Source organism: Triturus cristatus, chromosome 1_1 (assembly GCF_964204655.1).
Source record: "Triturus cristatus chromosome 1_1, aTriCri1.1, whole genome shotgun sequence".
Classification (NCBI taxonomy): domain Eukaryota; kingdom Metazoa; phylum Chordata; class Amphibia; order Caudata; family Salamandridae; genus Triturus; species Triturus cristatus.
Genome location: NC_140579.1, coordinates 969,590,763 through 969,610,755, shown reverse-complemented (window position 1 = coordinate 969,610,755; position 19,993 = coordinate 969,590,763).

Here is a 19,993-nt window from a genome sequence, read left to right as displayed (position 1 = left end):
TGCTGGGCTAAAAGATGCAGCACTGGGTTCTATCCTGATAACAGGTGAGTAAATCGGAATTCGTAGTTCGGCTGATTTTATAGGAATATTCGTACGTTTCAAAAATGTACACTTAGAAACTTTTCTGGTGAAAACCACACAATGGATTCCTAAGGAAGGAAATACAAGTTACTGGTAAGTACGCTTAGAATTACTTTCCAGGGTCAGTGCTGGTCTAAAAGATGCAGCACTGGGTTCTCTCCTGATAACAGGTGAGTAAATCGCAATTTGTAGTTCGACTGATTTTAGAGGAATATTTTTACATTTCAAAAATGGACACTTAGAAACTTTTCTGATGAAGACCACCCAATGGATTCCTATGGAAGGAAATACAAGTTACTGGTAAGTACGCTTAGAATTACTTTCCAGGGTCAGTGCTGGTCTTAAAGATGCAGCACTGGGTTCTCTCCTGATAACAGGTGAGTAAATCGGAATGTGTAGTTCGACTGATTTTAGAGGAATATTTGTACATTTAACAAACTGGACACTTAGAAACTTTTCTGATGAAGACCACACAATGGATTCCTATGGAAGGAAATACAAGTTACTGGTAAGTACTCTTAGAATTACTTTCCAGGGTCAGTGCTGGGCTAAAAAATGCAGCACTGGGTTCTCTCCTGATAACAGGTGAGTAAATCGGAATTCATAGTTCGACTGACTTTCGAGGAATATTTGTGCGTTTCAAAAATGGACACTTGGAAACTTTTCTGGTGAAAACCACACAATGGATTCCTATGGAAGGAAATACAAGTTACTGGTAAGTACGCTTAGAATTACTTTCCAGGGTCAGTGCTGGGCTAAAAGATGCAGCACTGGGTTCTATCCTGATAACAGGTGAGTAAATCGGAATTCGTAGTTCGGCTGATTTTATAGGAATATTCGTACGTTTCAAAAATGTACACTTAGAAACTTTTCTGGTGAAAACCACACAATGGATTCCTAAGGAAGGAAATACAAGTTACTGGTAGGTACGCTTAGAATTACTTTTCGGGGACTGTGCTGGGCTAAAAGATGCAGCACTGGGTTCCCTCCTGATAACAGGTGAGTAAATCGGAATTCATAGTTCGGTTGATTTTATAGGAATATTTGTACGTTTCAAAAATGGGGACTTAGAAACTTTTCTGCTGAAAACCACACAATGGATTCCTATGGAAGGAAATACAAGTTACTGGTAAGTATGCTTAAAATTACTTTTCAGCGTAAGTGCTGGGCTAACAGATGCAGCCCTGGGTTCTCTCCTGATAACAGGTGAGTAAATTGGAATTCGTAGTTCGGCTGATTTTAGAGGAATATTTGTGCGTTTCAAAAATGGACACTTAGAAACTTTTCTGCTGAAAACCACACAATGGATTCCTATGGAAGGAAATACAAGTTACTGGTAAGCACGGTTAGAATTACTTTTCAGGGTCAGTGCTGGGCTAACAGATGCAGCCCTGGGTTCTCTCCTGATAATAGGTGAGCAAATCGGAATTCGTAGTTCGGCTGATTTTAGAGGAATATTTGTATGTTTCAAAAATGGACACTTAGAAACTTTTCTGCTGAAAACCACACAATGGATTCCTAAGGAAGGAAATACAAGTTAATGGCAAGTACGCTTAGAATTACTTTTCAGGGTCAGTGCTGGGCTAAAAGATGCAGCACTGGGTTCTCTACTGATAACAGGTGAGTAAATCGGAATTCGTAGTTTGGCTGATTTTAGAGGAATATTTGTATGTTTCAAAAATGGGGACTTAGAAACTTTTCTGTTGAAAACCACACAATGGATTCCTATGGAATGAAATACAAGTTACTCGTAAGTACTCATAGAATTACTTTCCAGGGTCAGTGCTGGGCTAAAAGATACAGCACTGGGTTCTCTCCTGATCACAGGTGAGTAAATCGGAATTCATAGTTCGACTGATTTTCGAGGAATATTTGTGCATTTCAAAATTGGACACTTAGAAACTTTTCTGTTGAAAACCACAAAATGGATTCCTAAGGAAGGAAATACAAGTTACTGGTAAGTACGCTTAAAATTACTTTCCAGGGTCAGTGCTGGTCTAAAAGATGCAGCACTGGGATCTCTCCTGATAACAGGTGAGTAAATCAGAATTCGTAGTTCGACTTATTTTACAGGAATATTTGTACATTTCAAAAATGGACACTTAGAAACTTTTCTGGTGAAGACCACACAATGGATTCCTATGGAAGGAAATACAAGTTACTGGTAAGTATGCTTAGAATTACATTTCAGGGTCAGTGCTAGGCTAACAGATGCAGCCCTGGGTTCTCTCCTGATAACAGGTGAGTAAAGCGGACTTCATAGTTTGACTGATTTTAGAGGAATATTTATACGTTTCAAAAATGGACACTTTGAAACTTTTCTGCTGAAACCACACAATGGATTCCTTTGGAAGGAAATACAAGTTACTGGTAAGTATGCTTAGAATTACTTTCCAGGGTCAGTGCTGGACTAAAAGAAACAGCACTGGGTTCTCTCCCGATAACAGGTGAGTAAATTGGAATTCATAGTTTGACTGATTCTAGAGGAATATTTGTACGTTTCAAAAATGGACACTTAGAAACTTTTCTGTTGAAAAACACACAATGGATTCCTATGGAAGAAAATACAAGTTACTGGTAAGTACGCTTAGAATTACTTTCCAGGGTCAGTGCTGGGCTAAAAGATGCAGCACTGGGTTCTCTCCTGATAACAGGTGAGTAAATCGGAATTCATAGTTCGACTGATTTTCGAGGAATATTTGTACGTTTCAAAAATGGACACTTAGAAACTTTTCTGCTGAAAACCACACAATGGATTCCTAAGGAAGGAAATACAAGTTACTGGTAAGTACGCTTAGAATTACTTTTCAGGGTCAGTGCTGGGCTAAAAGATACAGCACTGGGTTCTCTACTGATAACAGGTGAGTAAATCGGAATTCATAGTTCGGCTAATTTAAGTGGAATATGTGTACGTTTCAAAAATGGACACTTAGAAACTTTTCTGCTGAAGACCACACAATGGATTCCTATGGAAGGAAATCCAAGTTACTGGTAAGTACACTTAGAATTACTTTTCAGGGTCAGTGCTGGGCTAAAAGATGCAGCCCTGGGTTCTCTCCTGATAACAGGTGAGTAAATCGGAATTTGTAGTTTTGCTGATTTTAGAGGAAAAATTTTACGTTTCATAAATGGACACTTAGAAACTTTTCTGCTGAAAACCACACAATGGATTCCTATGGAAGGAAATACAAGTTACTGGTAATTATGCTTAGAATTACTTTTCAGCGTAAGTGCTGGGCTAACAGATGCAGCCCTGGGTTCTCTCCTGATAACAGGTGAGTAAATTGGAATTCGTAGTTCAGCTGATTTTAGAGGAATATTTGTGCGTTTCAAAAATGGACACTTAGAAACTTTTCTGCTGAAAACCACACAATGGATTCCTATGGAAGGAAATACAAATTACTGGTAAGTACGCTTAGAATTATGTTTCAGGGTCAGTGCTGGGCTAACAGATGCAGCCCTGGGTTCTCTCCTGATAACAGGTGTGTAAATCGCAATTCGTAGTTTGGCTGATTTTAGAGGAATATTTGTGCATTTCAAAAATGGACACTTAGAAACTTTTCTGCTGAAAACCACACAATGGATTCCTATGGAAGGAAATACAAGTTACTGGTAAGTACGCTTAGAATTACTTTCCAGGGTCAGTGCTGGGCTAAAAGATGCAGCACTGGGTTCTATCCTGATAACAGGTGAGTAAATCGGAATTCGTAGTTCGGCTGATTTTATCGGAATATTCGTACGTTTCAAAAATGTACACTTAGAAACTTTTCTGGTGAAAACCACATAATGGATTCCTAAGGAAGGAAATACAAGTTACTGGTAAGTACGCTTAGAATTACTTTCCAGGGTCAGTGCTGGTCTTAAAGATGCAGCACTTGGGTTCTCTCCTGATAACAGGTGAGTAAATCGGAATGTGTAGTTAGACTGATTTTAGAGGAATATTTGTACATTTAAAAAATGGACACTTAGAAACTTTTCTGATGAAGACCACACAATGGATTCCTATGGAAGGAAATACAAGTTACTGGTAAGTACTCTTAGAATTACTTTCCAGGGTCAGTGCTGGGCTAAAAAATGCAGCACTGGGTTCTCTCCTGATAACAGGTGAGTAAATCGGAATTCATAGTTCGACTGACTTTCGAGGAATATTTGTGCGTTTCAAAAATGGACACTTGGAAACTTTTCTGGTGAAAACCACACAATGGATTCCTATGGAAGGAAATACAAGTTACTGGTAAGTACGCTTAGAATTACTTTCCAGGGTCAGTGCTGGGCTAAAAGATGCAGCACTGGGTTCTATCCTGATAACAGGTGAGTAAATCGGAATTCGTAGTTCGGCTGATTTTATAGGAATATTCGTACGTTTCAAAAATGTACACTTAGAAACTTTTCTGGTGAAAACCACACAATGGATTCCTAAGGAAGGAAATACAAGTTACTGGTAAGTACGCTTAGAATTACTTTCCAGGGTCAGTGCTGGTCTAAAAGATGCAGCACTGGGTTCTCTCCTGATAACAGGTGAGTAAATCGCAATTTGTAGTTCGACTGATTTTAGAGGAATATTTTTACATTTCAAAAATGGACACTTAGAAACTTTTCTGATGAAGACCACCCAATGGATTCCTATGGAAGGAAATACAAGTTACTGGTAAGTACGCTTAGAATTACTTTCCAGGGTCAGTGCTGGTCTTAAAGATGCAGCACTGGGTTCTCTCCTGATAACAGGTGAGTAAATCGGAATGTGTAGTTCGACTGATTTTAGAGGAATATTTGTACATTTAACAAACTGGACACTTAGAAACTTTTCTGATGAAGACCACACAATGGATTCCTATGGAAGGAAATACAAGTTACTGGTAAGTACTCTTAGAATTACTTTCCAGGGTCAGTGCTGGGCTAAAAAATGCAGCACTGGGTTCTCTCCTGATAACAGGTGAGTAAATCGGAATTCATAGTTCGACTGACTTTCGAGGAATATTTGTGCGTTTCAAAAATGGACACTTGGAAACTTTTCTGGTGAAAACCACACAATGGATTCCTATGGAAGGAAATACAAGTTACTGGTAAGTACGCTTAGAATTACTTTCCAGGGTCAGTGCTGGGCTAAAAGATGCAGCACTGGGTTCTATCCTGATAACAGGTGAGTAAATCGGAATTCGTAGTTCGGCTGATTTTATAGGAATATTCGTACGTTTCAAAAATGTACACTTAGAAACTTTTCTGGTGAAAACCACACAATGGATTCCTAAGGAAGGAAATACAAGTTACTGGTAGGTACGCTTAGAATTACTTTTCGGGGACTGTGCTGGGCTAAAAGATGCAGCACTGGGTTCCCTCCTGATAACAGGTGAGTAAATCGGAATTCATAGTTCGGTTGATTTTATAGGAATATTTGTACGTTTCAAAAATGGGGACTTAGAAACTTTTCTGCTGAAAACCACACAATGGATTCCTATGGAAGGAAATACAAGTTACTGGTAAGTATGCTTAAAATTACTTTTCAGCGTAAGTGCTGGGCTAACAGATGCAGCCCTGGGTTCTCTCCTGATAACAGGTGAGTAAATTGGAATTCGTAGTTCGGCTGATTTTAGAGGAATATTTGTGCGTTTCAAAAATGGACACTTAGAAACTTTTCTGCTGAAAACCACACAATGGATTCCTATGGAAGGAAATACAAGTTACTGGTAAGCACGATTAGAATTACTTTTCAGGGTCAGTGCTGGGCTAACAGATGCAGCCCTGGGTTCTCTCCTGATAATAGGTGAGCAAATCGGAATTCGTAGTTCGGCTGATTTTAGAGGAATATTTGTATGTTTCAAAAATGGACACTTAGAAACTTTTCTGCTGAAAACCACACAATGGATTCCTAAGGAAGGAAATACAAGTTAATGGCAAGTACGCTTAGAATTACTTTTCAGGGTCAGTGCTGGGCTAAAAGATGCAGCACTGGGTTCTCTACTGATAACAGGTGAGTAAATCGGAATTCGTAGTTTGGCTGATTTTAGAGGAATATTTGTATGTTTCAAAAATGGGGACTTAGAAACTTTTCTGTTGAAAACCACACAATGGATTCCTATGGAATGAAATACAAGTTACTCGTAAGTACTCATAGAATTACTTTCCAGGGTCAGTGCTGGGCTAAAAGATACAGCACTGGGTTCTCTCCTGATCACAGGTGAGTAAATCGGAATTCATAGTTCGACTGATTTTCGAGGAATATTTGTGCATTTCAAAATTGGACACTTAGAAACTTTTCTGTTGAAAACCACAAAATGGATTCCTAAGGAAGGAAATACAAGTTACTGGTAAGTACGCTTAAAATTACTTTCCAGGGTCAGTGCTGGTCTAAAAGATGCAGCACTGGGATCTCTCCTGATAACAGGTGAGTAAATCAGAATTCGTAGTTCGACTTATTTTACAGGAATATTTGTACTTTTCAAAAATGGACACTTAGAAACTTTTCTGGTGAAGACCACACAATGGATTCCTATGGAAGGAAATACAAGTTACTGGTAAGTATGCTTAGAATTACATTTCAGGGTCAGTGCTAGGCTAACAGATGCAGCCCTGGGTTCTCTCCTGATAACAGGTGAGTAAAGCGGACTTCATAGTTTGACTGATTTTAGAGGAATATTTATACGTTTCAAAAATGGACACTTTGAAACTTTTCTGCTGAAACCACACAATGGATTCCTTTGGAAGGAAATACAAGTTACTGGTAAGTATGCTTAGAATTACTTTCCAGGGTCAGTGCTGGACTAAAAGAAACAGCACTGGGTTCTCTCCCGATAACAGGTGAGTAAATTGGAATTCATAGTTTGACTGATTCTAGAGGAATATTTGTACGTTTCAAAAATGGACACTTAGAAACTTTTCTGTTGAAAAACACACAATGGATTCCTATGGAAGAAAATACAAGTTACTGGTAAGTACGCTTAGAATTACTTTCCAGGGTCAGTGCTGGGCTAAAAGATGCAGCACTGGGTTCTCTCCTGATAACAGGTGAGTAAATCGGAATTCATAGTTCGACTGATTTTCGAGGAATATTTGTACGTTTCAAAAATGGACACTTAGAAACTTTTCTGCTGAAAACCACACAATGGATTCCTAAGGAAGGAAATACAAGTTACTGGTAAGTACGCTTAGAATTACTTTTCAGGGTCAGTGCTGGGCTAAAAGATACAGCACTGGGTTCTCTACTGATAACAGGTGAGTAAATCGGAATTCATAGTTCGGCTAATTTAAGTGGAATATGTGTACGTTTCAAAAATGGACACTTAGAAACTTTTCTGCTGAAGACCACACAATGGATTCCTATGGAAGGAAATCCAAGTTACTGGTAAGTACACTTAGAATTACTTTTCAGGGTCAGTGCTGGGCTAAAAGATGCAGCCCTGGGTTCTCTCCTGATAACAGGTGAGTAAATCGGAATTTGTAGTTTTGCTGATTTTAGAGGAAAAATTTTACGTTTCATAAATGGACACTTAGAAACTTTTCTGCTGAAAACCACACAATGGATTCCTATGGAAGGAAATACAAGTTACTGGTAAGTATGCTTAGAATTACTTTTCAGCGTAAGTGCTGGGCTAACAGATGCAGCCCTGGGTTCTCTCCTGATAACAGGTGAGTAAATCGGAATTCGTAGTTCCGCTGATTTTAGAGGTATATTTGTACGTTTCAAAAATGTACACTTAGAAACTTTTCTGCTGAAAACAACACAATAGATTCCTATGGAAGGAAATACAAGTTATTGGTAAGTATGCTTAGAATTACTTTTCAGGGTCAGTGCTGGGCTAACAGATGCAGCCCTGGGTTCTCCCCTGATAACAGGTGAGTAAATCGGAATTCATAGTTCGGCTGATTTTAGAGGAATATTTTTGTGCGTTTCAAAAATGGACAATTAGAAACTTTTCTGCTGAAAACCACACAATGCATTTCTATGGAAGGAAATACAAGTTACTGGTAAGTACGCTTAGAATTACTTTCCAGGGTCAGTGCTGGTCTAAAAGATGCAGCACTGGGTTCTCTCCTGATAACAGGTGAGTAAATCGGAATTCGTAGTTCCGCTGATTTTAGAGGTATATTTGTACGTTTCAAAAATGTACACTTAGAAACTTTTCTGCTGAAAACAACACAATGGATTCCTATGGAAGGAAATACAAGTTATTGGTAAGTATGCTTAGAATTACTTTTCAGGGTCAGTGCTGGGCTAACAGATGCAGCCCTGGGTTCTCCCCTGATAACAGGTGAGTAAATCGGAATTCACAGTTCGGCTGATTTTAGAGGAATATTTTTGTGCGTTTCAAAAATGGACACTTAGAAACTTTTCTGGTGAAATCCACACAATGGATTCCTATGGAAGGAAATACAAGTTACTGGTAAGTACGCTTAGAATTACTTTCCAGGGTCAGTGCTGGTCTAAAAGATGCAGCACTGGGTTCTCTCCTGATAACAGGTGAGTAAATCGGAATTTGTAGTTCGACTGATTTTAGAGGAATATTTTTACATTTCAAAAATGGACACTTAGAAACTTTTCTGATGAAGACCACACAATGGATTCCTATGGAAGGAAATACAAGTTACTGGTAAGTACGCTTAGAATTACTTTCCAGGGTCAGTGCTGGTCTTAAAGATGCAGCACTGGGTTCTCTCCTGATAACAGGTGAGTAAATCGGAATGTGTAGTTAGACTGATTTTAGAGGAATATTTGTACATTTAAAAAATGGACACTTAGAAACTTTTCTGATGAAGACCACACAATGGATTCCTATGGAAGGAAATACAAGTTACTGGTAAGTACTCTTAGAATTACTTTCCAGGGTCAGTGCTGGGCTAAAAAATGCAGCACTGGGTTCTCTCCTGATAACAGGTGAGTAAATCGGAATTCATAGTTCGACTGACTTTCGAGGAATATTTGTGCGTTTCAAAAATGGACACTTGGAAACTTTTCTGGTGAAAACCACACAATGGATTCCTATGGAAGGAAATACAAGTTACTGGTAAGTACGCTTAGAATTATTTTCCAGGGTCAGTGCTGGGCTAAAAGATGCAGCACTGGGTTCTATCCTGATAACAGGTGAGTAAATTGGAATTCGTAGTTCGGCTGATTTTATAGGAATATTCGTACGTTTCAAAAATGTACACTTAGAAACTTTTCTGGTGAAAACCACACAATGGATTCCTAAGGAAGGAAATACAAGTTACTGGTAAGTACGCTTAGAATTACTTTCCAGGGTCAGTGCTGGTCTAAAAGATGCAGCACTGGGTTCTCTCCTGATAACAGGTGAGTAAATCGCAATTTGTAGTTCGACTGATTTTAGAGGAATATTTTTACATTTCAAAAATGGACACTTAGAAACTTTTCTGATGAAGACCACCCAATGGATTCCTATGGAAGGAAATACAAGTTACTGGTAAGTACGCTTAGAATTACTTTCCAGGGTCAGTGCTGGTCTTAAAGATGCAGCACTGGGTTCTCTCCTGATAACAGGTGAGTAAATCGGAATGTGTAGTTCGACTGATTTTAGAGGAATATTTGTACATTTAACAAACTGGACACTTAGAAACTTTTCTGATGAAGACCACACAATGGATTCCTATGGAAGGAAATACAAGTTACTGGTAAGTACTCTTAGAATTACTTTCCAGGGTCAGTGCTGGGCTAAAAAATGCAGCACTGGGTTCTCTCCTGATAACAGGTGAGTAAATCGGAATTCATAGTTCGACTGACTTTCGAGGAATATTTGTGCGTTTCAAAAATGGACACTTGGAAACTTTTCTGGTGAAAACCACACAATGGATTCCTATGGAAGGAAATACAAGTTACTGGTAAGTACGCTTAGAATTACTTTCCAGGGTCAGTGCTGGGCTAAAAGATGCAGCACTGGGTTCTATCCTGATAACAGGTGAGTAAATCGGAATTCATAGTTCGGTTGATTTTATAGGAATATTTGTACGTTTCAAAAATGGGGACTTAGAAACTTTTCTGCTGAAAACCACACAATGGATTCCTATGGAAGGAAATACAAGTTACTGGTAAGTATGCTTAAAATTACTTTTCAGCGTAAGTGCTGGGCTAACAGATGCAGCCCTGGGTTCTCTCCTGATAACAGGTGAGTAAATTGGAATTCGTAGTTCGGCTGATTTTAGAGGAATATTTGTGCGTTTCAAAAATGGACACTTAGAAACTTTTCTGCTGAAAACCACACAATGGATTCCTATGGAAGGAAATACAAGTTACTGGTAAGCACGATTAGAATTACTTTTCAGGGTCAGTGCTGGGCTAACAGATGCAGCCCTGGGTTCTCTCCTGATAATAGGTGAGCAAATCGGAATTCGTAGTTCGGCTGATTTTAGAGGAATATTTGTATGTTTCAAAAATGGACACTTAGAAACTTTTCTGCTGAAAACCACACAATGGATTCCTAAGGAAGGAAATACAAGTTAATGGCAAGTACGCTTAGAATTACTTTTCAGGGTCAGTGCTGGGCTAAAAGATGCAGCACTGGGTTCTCTACTGATAACAGGTGAGTAAATCGGAATTCGTAGTTTGGCTGATTTTAGAGGAATATTTGTATGTTTCAAAAATGGGGACTTAGAAACTTTTCTGTTGAAAACCACACAATGGATTCCTATGGAATGAAATACAAGTTACTCGTAAGTACTCATAGAATTACTTTCCAGGGTCAGTGCTGGGCTAAAAGATACAGCACTGGGTTCTCTCCTGATCACAGGTGAGTAAATCGGAATTCATAGTTCGACTGATTTTCGAGGAATATTTGTGCATTTCAAAATTGGACACTTAGAAACTTTTCTGTTGAAAACCACAAAATGGATTCCTAAGGAAGGAAATACAAGTTACTGGTAAGTACGCTTAAAATTACTTTCCAGGGTCAGTGCTGGTCTAAAAGATGCAGCACTGGGATCTCTCCTGATAACAGGTGAGTAAATCAGAATTCGTAGTTCGACTTATTTTACAGGAATATTTGTACATTTCAAAAATGGACACTTAGAAACTTTTCTGGTGAAGACCACACAATGGATTCCTATGGAAGGAAATACAAGTTACTGGTAAGTATGCTTAGAATTACATTTCAGGGTCAGTGCTAGGCTAACAGATGCAGCCCTGGGTTCTCTCCTGATAACAGGTGAGTAAAGCGGACTTCATAGTTTGACTGATTTTAGAGGAATATTTATACGTTTCAAAAATGGACACTTTGAAACTTTTCTGCTGAAACCACACAATGGATTCCTTTGGAAGGAAATACAAGTTACTGGTAAGTATGCTTAGAATTACTTTCCAGGGTCAGTGCTGGACTAAAAGAAACAGCACTGGGTTCTCTCCCGATAACAGGTGAGTAAATTGGAATTCATAGTTTGACTGATACTAGAGGAATATTTGTACGTTTCAAAAATGGACACTTAGAAACTTTTCTGTTGAAAAACACACAATGGATTCCTATGGAAGAAAATACAAGTTACTGGTAAGTACGCTTAGAATTACTTTCCAGGGTCAGTGCTGGGCTAAAAGATGCAGCACTGGGTTCTCTCCTGATAACAGGTGAGTAAATCGGAATTCATAGTTCGACTGATTTTCGAGGAATATTTGTACGTTTCAAAAATGGACACTTAGAAACTTTTCTGCTGAAAACCACACAATGGATTCCTAAGGAAGGAAATACAAGTTACTGGTAAGTACGCTTAGAATTACTTTTCAGGGTCAGTGCTGGGCTAAAAGATACAGCACTGGGTTCTCTACTGATAACAGGTGAGTAAATCGGAATTCATAGTTCGGCTAATTTAAGTGGAATATGTGTACGTTTCAAAAATGGACACTTAGAAACTTTTCTGCTGAAGACCACACAATGGATTCCTATGGAAGGAAATCCAAGTTACTGGTAAGTACACTTAGAATTACTTTTCAGGGTCAGTGCTGGGCTAAAAGATGCAGCCCTGGGTTCTCTCCTGATAACAGGTGAGTAAATCGGAATTTGTAGTTTTGCTGATTTTAGAGGAAAAATTTTACGTTTCATAAATGGACACTTAGAAACTTTTCTGCTGAAAACCACACAATGGATTCCTATGGAAGGAAATACAAGTTACTGGTAAGTATGCTTAGAATTACTTTTCAGCGTAAGTGCTGGGCTAACATATGCAGCCCTGGGTTCTCTCCTGATAACAGGTGAGTAAATCGGAATTCGTAGTTCCGCTGATTTTAGAGGTATATTTGTACGTTTCAAAAATGTACACTTAGAAACTTTTCTGCTGAAAACAACACAATAGATTCCTATGGAAGGAAATACAAGTTATTGGTAAGTATGCTTAGAATTACTTTTCAGGGTCAGTGCTGGGCTAACAGATGCAGCCCTGGGTTCTCCCCTGATAACAGGTGAGTAAATCGGAATTCATAGTTCGGCTGATTTTAGAGGAATATTTTTGTGCGTTTCAAAAATGGACAATTAGAAACTTTTCTGCTGAAAACCACACAATGCATTTCTATGGAAGGAAATACAAGTTACTGGTAAGTACGCTTAGAATTACTTTCCAGGGTCAGTACTGGTCTAAAAGATGCAGCACTGGGTTCTCTCCTGATAACAGGTGAGTAAATCGGAATTCGTAGTTTCGCTGATTTTAGAGGTATATTTGTACGTTTCAAAAATGTACACTTAGAAACTTTTCTGCTGAAAACAACACAATGGATTCCTATGGAAGGAAATACAAGTTATTGGTAAGTATGCTTAGAATTACTTTTCAGGGTCAGTGCTGGGCTAACAGATGCAGCCCTGGGTTCTCCCCTGATAACAGGTGAGTAAATCGGAATTCACAGTTCGGCTGATTTTAGAGGAATATTTTTGTGCGTTTCAAAAATGGACACTTAGAAACTTTTCTGGTGAAATCCACACAATGGATTCCTATGGAAGGAAATACAAGTTACTGGTAAGTACGCTTAGAATTACTTTCCAGGGTCAGTGCTGGTCTAAAAGATGCAGCACTGGGTTCTCTCCTGATAACAGGTGAGTAAATCGGAATTTGTAGTTCGACTGATTTTAGAGGAATATTTTTACATTTCAAAAATGGACACTTAGAAACTTTTCTGATGAAGACCACACAATGGATTCCTATGGAAGGAAATACAAGTTACTGGTAAGTACGCTTAGAATTACTTTCCAGGGTCAGTGCTGGTCTTAAAGATGCAGCACTGGGTTCTCTCCTGATAACAGGTGAGTAAATCGGAATGTGTAGTTAGACTGATTTTAGAGGAATATTTGTACATTTAAAAAATGGACACTTAGAAACTTTTCTGATGAAGACCACACAATGGATTCCTATGGAAGGAAATACAAGTTACTGGTAAGTACTCTTAGAATTACTTTCCAGGGTCAGTGCTGGGCTAAAAAATGCAGCACTGGGTTCTCTCCTGATAACAGGTGAGTAAATCGGAATTCATAGTTCGACTGACTTTCGAGGAATATTTGTGCGTTTCAAAAATGGACACTTGGAAACTTTTCTGGTGAAAACCACACAATGGATTCCTATGGAAGGAAATACAAGTTACTGGTAAGTACGCTTAGAATTACTTTCCAGGGTCAGTGCTGGGCTAAAAGATGCAGCACTGGGTTCTATCCTGATAACAGGTGAGTAAATCGGAATTCGTAGTTCGGCTGATTTTATAGGAATATTCGTACGTTTCAAAAATGTACACTTAGAAACTTTTCTGGTGAAAACCACACAATGGATTCCTAAGGAAGGAAATACAAGTTACTGGTAAGTACGCTTAGAAATACTTTCCAGGGTCAGTGCTGGTCTAAAAGATGCAGCACTGGGTTCTCTCCTGATAACAGGTGAGTAAATCGCAATTTGTAGTTCGACTGATTTTAGAGGAATATTTTTACATTTCAAAAATGGACACTTAGAAACTTTTCTGATGAAGACCACCCAATGGATTCCTATGGAAGGAAATACAAGTTACTGGTAAGTACGCTTAGAATTACTTTCCAGGGTCAGTGCTGGTCTTAAAGATGCAGCACTGGGTTCTCTCCTGATAACAGGTGAGTAAATCGGAATGTGTAGTTCGACTGATTTTAGAGGAATATTTGTACATTTAACAAACTGGACACTTAGAAACTTTTCTGATGAAGACCACACAATGGATTCCTATGGAAGGAAATACAAGTTACTGGTAAGTACTCTTAGAATTACTTTCCAGGGTCAGTGCTGGGCTAAAAAATGCAGCACTGGGTTCTCTCCTGATAACAGGTGAGTAAATCGGAATTCATAGTTCGACTGACTTTCGAGGAATATTTGTGCGTTTCAAAAATGGACACTTGGAAACTTTTCTGGTGAAAACCACACAATGGATTCCTATGGAAGGAAATACAAGTTACTGGTAAGTACGCTTAGAATTACTTTCCAGGGTCAGTGCTGGGCTAAAAGATGCAGCACTGGGTTCTATCCTGATAACAGGTGAGTAAATCGGAATTTGTAGTTCGGCTGATTTTATAGGAATATTCGTACGTTTCAAAAATGTACACTTAGAAACTTTTCTGGTGAAAACCACACAATGGATTCCTAAGGAAGGAAATACAAGTTACTGGTAGGTACGCTTAGAATTACTTTTCGGGGACTGTGCTGGGCTAAAAGATGCAGCACTGGGTTCCCTCCTGATAACAGGTGAGTAAATCGGAATTCATAGTTCGGTTGATTTTATAGGAATATTTGTACGTTTCAAAAATGGGGACTTTGAAACTTTTCTGCTGAAAACCACACAATGGATTCCTATGGAAGGAAATACAAGTTACTGGTAAGTATGCTTAAAATTACTTTTCAGCGTAAGTGCTGGGCTAACAGATGCAGCCCTGGGTTCTCTCCTGATAACAGGTGAGTAAATTGGAATTCGTAGTTCGGCTGATTTTAGAGGAATATTTGTGCGTTTCAAAAATGGACACTTAGAAACTTTTCTGCTGAAAACCACACAATGGATTCCTATGGAAGGAAATACAAGTTACTGGTAAGCACGATTAGAATTACTTTTCAGGGTCAGTGCTGGGCTAACAGATGCAGCCCTGGGTTCTCTCCTGATAATAGGTGAGCAAATCGGAATTCGTAGTTCGGCTGATTTTAGAGGAATATTTGTATGTTTCAAAAATGGACACTTAGAAACTTTTCTGCTGAAAACCACACAATGGATTCCTAAGGAAGGAAATACAAGTTAATGGCAAGTACGCTTAGAATTACTTTTCAGGGTCAGTGCTGGGCTAAAAGATGCAGCACTGGGTTCTCTACTGATAACAGGTTAGTAAATCGGAATTCGTAGTTTCGCTGATTTTAGAGGAATATTTGTATGTTTCAAAAATGGGGACTTAGAAACTTTTCTGTTGAAAACCACACAATGGATTCCTATGGAATGAAATACAAGTTACTCGTAAGTACTCATAGAATTACTTTCCAGGGTCAGTGCTGGGCTAAAAGATACAGCACTGGGTTCTCTCCTGATCACAGGTGAGTAAATCGGAATTCATAGTTCGACTGATTTTCGAGGAATATTTGTGCATTTCAAAATTGGACACTTAGAAACTTTTCTGTTGAAAACCACAAAATGGATTCCTAAGGAAGGAAATACAAGTTACTGGTAAGTACGCTTAAAATTACTTTCCAGGGTCAGTGCTGGTCTAAAAGATGCAGCACTGGGATCTCTCCTGATAACAGGTGAGTAAATCAGAATTCGTAGTTCGACTTATTTTACAGGAATATTTGTACATTTCAAAAATGGACACTTAGAAACTTTTCTGGTGAAGACCACACAATGGATTCCTATGGAAGGAAATACAAGTTACTGGTAAGTATGCTTAGAATTACATTTCAGGGTCAGTGCTAGGCTAACAGATGCAGCCCTGGGTTCTCTCCTGATAACAGGTGAGTAAAGCGGACTTCATAGTTTGACTGATTTTAGAGGAATATTTATACGTTTCAAAAATGGACACTTTGAAACTTTTCTGCTGAAACCACACAATGGATTCCTTTGGAAGGAAATACAAGTTACTGGTAAGTATGCTTAGAATTACTTTCCAGGGTCAGTGCTGGACTAAAAGAAACAGCACTGGGTTCTCTCCCGATAACAGGTGAGTAAATTGGAATTCATAGTTTGACTGATTCTAGAGGAATATTTGTACGTTTCAAAAATGGACACTTAGAAACTTTTCTGTTGAAAAACACACAATGGATTCCTATGGAAGAAAATACAAGTTACTGGTAAGTACGCTTAGAATTACTTTCCAGGGTCAGTGCTGGGCTAAAAGATGCAGCACTGGGTTCTCTCCTGATAACAGGTGAGTAAATCGGAATTCATAGTTCGACTGATTTTCGAGGAATATTTGTACGTTTCAAAAATGGACACTTAGAAACTTTTCTGCTGAAAACCACACAATGGATTCCTAAGGAAGGAAATACAAGTTACTGGTAAGTACGCTTAGAATTACTTTTCAGGGTCAGTGCTGGGCTAAAAGATACAGCACTGGGTTCTCTACTGATAACAGGTGAGTAAATCGGAATTCATAGTTCGGCTAATTTAAGTGGAATATGTGTACGTTTCAAAAATGGACACTTAGAAACTTTTCTGCTGAAGACCACACAATGGATTCCTATGGAAGGAAATCCAAGTTACTGGTAAGTACACTTAGAATTACTTTTCAGGGTCAGTGCTGGGCTAAAAGATGCAGCCCTGGGTTCTCTCCTGATAACAGGTGAGTAAATCGGAATTTGTAGTTTTGCTGATTTTAGAGGAAAAATTTTACGTTTCATAAATGGACACTTAGAAACTTTTCTGCTGAAAACCACACAATGGATTCCTATGGAAGGAAATACAAGTTACTGGTAAGTATGCTTAGAATTACTTTTCAGCGTAAGTGCTGGGCTAACAGATGCAGCCCTGGGTTCTCTCCTGATAACAGGTGAGTAAATTGGAATTCGTAGTTCGGCTGATTTTAGAGGAATATTTGTGCGTTTCAAAAATGGACACTTAGAAACTTTTCTGCTGAAAACCACACAATGGATTCCTATGGAAGGAAATACAAATTACTGGTAAGTACGCTTAGAATTATGTTTCAGGGTCAGTGCTGGGCTAACAGATGCAGCCCTGGGTTCTCTCCTGATAACAGGTGTGTAAATCGCAATTCGTAGTTTGGCTGATTTTAGAGGAATATTTGTGCATTTCAAAAATGGACACTTAGAAACTTTTCTGCTGAAAACCACACAATGGATTCCTATGGAAGGAAATACAAGTTACTGGTAAGTACGCTTAGAATTACTTTCCAGGGTCAGTGCTGGGCTAAAAGATGCAGCACTGGGTTCTATCCTGATAACAGGTGAGTAAATCGGAATTCGTAGTTCGGCTGATTTTATCGGAATATTCGTACGTTTCAAAAATGTACACTTAGAAACTTTTCTGGTGAAAACCACATAATGGATTCCTAAGGAAGGAAATACAAGTTACTGGTAAGTACGCTTAGAATTACTTTCCAGGGTCAGTGCTGGTCTTAAAGATGCAGCACTTGGGTTCTCTCCTGATAACAGGTGAGTAAATCGGAATGTGTAGTTAGACTGATTTTAGAGGAATATTTGTACATTTAAAAAATGGACACTTAGAAACTTTTCTGATGAAGACCACACAATGGATTCCTATGGAAGGAAATACAAGTTACTGGTAAGTACTCTTAGAATTACTTTCCAGGGTCAGTGCTGGGCTAAAAAATGCAGCACTGGGTTCTCTCCTGATAACAGGTGAGTAAATCGGAATTCATAGTTCGACTGACTTTCGAGGAATATTTGTGCGTTTCAAAAATGGACACTTGGAAACTTTTCTGGTGAAAACCACACAATGGATTCCTATGGAAGGAAATACAAGTTACTGGTAAGTACGCTTAGAATTACTTTCCAGGGTCAGTGCTGGGCTAAAAGATGCAGCACTGGGTTCTATCCTGATAACAGGTGAGTAAATCGGAATTCGTAGTTCGGCTGATTTTATAGGAATATTCGTACGTTTCAAAAATGTACACTTAGAAACTTTTCTGGTGAAAACCACACAATGGATTCCTAAGGAAGGAAATACAAGTTACTGGTAAGTACGCTTAGAATTACTTTCCAGGGTCAGTGCTGGTCTAAAAGATGCAGCACTGGGTTCTCTCCTGATAACAGGTGAGTAAATCGCAATTTGTAGTTCGACTGATTTTAGAGGAATATTTTTACATTTCAAAAATGGACACTTAGAAACTTTTCTGATGAAGACCACCCAATGGATTCCTATGGAAGGAAATACAAGTTACTGGTAAGTACGCTTAGAATTACTTTCCAGGGTCAGTGCTGGTCTTAAAGATGCAGCACTGGGTTCTCTCCTGATAACAGGTGAGTAAATCGGAATGTGTAGTTCGACTGATTTTAGAGGAATATTTGTACATTTAACAAACTGGACACTTAGAAACTTTTCTGATGAAGACCACACAATGGATTCCTATGGAAGGAAATACAAGTTACTGGTAAGTACTCTTAGAATTACTTTCCAGGGTCAGTGCTGGGCTAAAAAATGCAGCACTGGGTTCTCTCCTGATAACAGGTGAGTAAATCGGAATTCATAGTTCGACTGACTTTCGAGGAATATTTGTGCGTTTCAAAAATGGACACTTGGAAACTTTTCTGGTGAAAACCACACAATGGATTCCTATGGAAGGAAATACAAGTTACTGGTAAGTACGCTTAGAATTACTTTCCAGGGTCAGTGCTGGGCTAAAAGATGCAGCACTGGGTTCTATCCTGATAACAGGTGAGTAAATCGGAATTCGTAGTTCGGCTGATTTTATAGGAATATTCGTACGTTTCAAAAATGTACACTTAGAAACTTTTCTGGTGAAAACCACACAATGGATTCCTAAGGAAGGAAATACAAGTTACTGGTAGGTACGCTTAGAATTACTTTTCGGGGACTGTGCTGGGCTAAAAGATGCAGCACTGGGTTCCCTCCTGATAACAGGTGAGTAAATCGGAATTCATAGTTCGGTTGATTTTATAGGAATATTTGTACGTTTCAAAAATGGGGACTTAGAAACTTTTCTGCTGAAAACCACACAATGGATTCCTATGGAAGGAAATACAAGTTACTGGTAAGTATGCTTAAAATTACTTTTCAGCGTAAGTGCTGGGCTAACAGATGCAGCCCTGGGTTCTCTCCTGATAACAGGTGAGTAAATTGGAATTCGTAGTTCGGCTGATTTTAGAGGAATATTTGTGCGTTTCAAAAATGGACACTTAGAAACTTTTCTGCTGAAAACCACACAATGGATTCCTATGGAAGGAAATACAAGTTACTGGTAAGCACGATTAGAATTACTTTTCAGGGTCAGTGCTGGGCTAACAGATGCAGCCCTGGGTTCTCTCCTGATAATAGGTGAGCAAATCGGAATTCGTAGTTCGGCTGATTTTAGAGGAATATTTGTATGTTTCAAAAATGGACACTTAGAAACTTTTCTGCTGAAAACCACACAATGGATTCCTAAGGAAGGAAATACAAGTTAATGGCAAGTACGCTTAGAATTACTTTTCAGGGTCAGTGCTGGGCTAAAAGATGCAGCACTGGGTTCTCTACTGATAACAGGTGAGTAAATCGGAATTCGTAGTTTGGCTGATTTTAGAGGAATATTTGTATGTTTCAAAAATGGGGACTTAGAAACTTTTCTGTTGAAAACCACACAATGGATTCCTATGGAATGAAATACAAGTTACTCGTAAGTACTCATAGAATTACTTTCCAGGGTCAGTGCTGGGCTAAAAGATACAGCACTGGGTTCTCTCCTGATCACAGGTGAGTAAATCGGAATTCATAGTTCGACTGATTTTCGAGGAATATTTGTGCATTTCAAAATTGGAC